The following is a 1,805-nucleotide window of genomic DNA, read 5'->3' on the forward strand; positions in this document are numbered from 1 at the left end:
ATTTTCTTTTATTAATGACGATTTGGGAGATCATTCAAAGTTATGGAGTTGGAGAATCTACAATCCAGAAGAAATGCATAAACAAGAGCATAAAAAAAGTAATGCAGTGAACTTGAAGACAAAATGTATTCCAAAGCATCCAACAAAGAGTTATTGAGATCTTTGCAAACATAGTTATAGTTAACTATCTATGCACAGTAACATTAAATTGAAATAAAAAAAGAAGTCTTGAGATGACTACAGATCATGATAACCAACGCCTTCAGGTTCAAAATGGATTGAGGGCATACAATCTACGCTGCAAGTGGGGAAACCTATATAAATATGTTTTGAAAAGAATGGTATGATATGGTACATGAAAGTCATAAACCGATACACAAAAGATATAAGATGAAGTAGACACACTTCTTTATGATCTGTTTCGGAACAAAAAAATGAGCTGAAATGCTTCGTCTGGATGGAAGACTGAGTATGCAGAAAAAGAAACAAGTCACAAAGATGAGAGAGATTTGGTAGTAACTACATGTAGATTTGGAGTAACAGTAGTATTATCTGTCCAATTTTTTTCACCCCAGTGCCATTACATACTCTCCCAGAAGCAGAAATCCTCAAAACATGTCTTCAAACACTTGTCCTTTATCTTAATTTTCCAATGACCATCATTGAATTTCCTTTCTCAGCTTGCCTCCGATCCCACTCCAGTTCTGCCTTTTGCTTAGACCTCAGCAAATAAAACTTCTGCAATTTTTCTGACATGGCATCATGCACCTTCCACCACCTTTTATGCACAACATCACTGGCAAACTCCAAAGTGCATATAGAAGGGTTGAGGTACTTCTTGCGCTTCTCCAAGATCTTAGATGCAGATGGGCCAGTGTAAGGTGGAGGAATGTAGTCGAAATGGGGTATTTTGGGCACGAGAAAATCATATTCTTCTTCAAGTGTGTTTTGGGTATGGTTATGGGCTAGCTGGGATATGCATCGAGGCTGCTGTAGCCAGAAATTTCTTTGAGATAGTGTGCTTTGGAAGATCCTCCGCATTTTATTCTTCTTCAGTGCTACTGCAAAAGAGGAGATAGAGAGAATCTGAGATGAACAAGTCGTGCATGAAACATAAAAATGCACAAAGGAGAGAAATGTCTTCGGGAGGAAGAAGTCAAAAACAATTGATAGAGAAAGAGAGAGGGAACGAAAAGATAAGGATTTAAAAAAATAAAAATTTTCATGAAAAGTAGTGCCGGTTGCACAAGATTCCGCAAGGGCGGTTGTAAGTAGAGTTTCTGGTTCATTCAAGCAGACGGAGAAAACGGCAGCCCACCATTTCGTTCTCTTCCTCGGCGTCAAATCTTACCATTTCATTGTCTTCCTCTGCTTTAGATCTTGTCCTCTCTCTCAGATCTCAGTTCTCGTTTCATCTCCCAACATCACATTTAAGAGGTTGAAATTCATGAACTCTTCATCCATGCATGGAAGATACGTTCCAGTTATAGTTGAGTGAAACCCAGAGTTGTGAGCCTACAACGGACCATTGGGTCCTGCTTCAATTGATGGCAAATGAGTCTCATTTCCATCAGATGCAGACTCAGACTTATACACGACCACGAAGGACGCTTCCATTGTCTTCCCCGGCTGACTCATATCAGGTGGCCCAACTCCACAACAAGAGTTCAAATACTACTTATAAAAAAAAAAAAAAACCGGAGTCCAAATAATAAAGTAAGCTCGGAAATAAGAAAGAATACAGGACTAAACCATTGCAGTTAAATACATTGATTTCGTCAGGAATTTTGAAATGAAGCTCCGAA

The 1,805-nt window shown here is 38.8% G+C and overlaps 1 long non-coding RNA gene across 1 annotated transcript; it reads right to left on the reverse strand.

The window, feature by feature from the left end:
* Positions 1-325: 325 nt before the first annotated feature.
* On the reverse strand, positions 326-1,797 carry LOC108993038. The gene is made up of 2 exons (XR_004798887.1): positions 1,352-1,797; positions 326-1,061 (listed from the first exon to the last, which is right to left on the reverse strand). It is a non-coding gene; the product is annotated as an uncharacterized LOC108993038 (long non-coding RNA).
* Between the last annotated feature and the right edge of the window lie 8 nt (positions 1,798-1,805).

Source organism: Juglans regia, unplaced genomic scaffold (assembly GCF_001411555.2).
Source record: "Juglans regia cultivar Chandler unplaced genomic scaffold, Walnut 2.0 Scaffold_23178, whole genome shotgun sequence".
In the NCBI taxonomy this organism is placed as follows: Eukaryota; Viridiplantae; Streptophyta; class Magnoliopsida; order Fagales; family Juglandaceae; genus Juglans; species Juglans regia.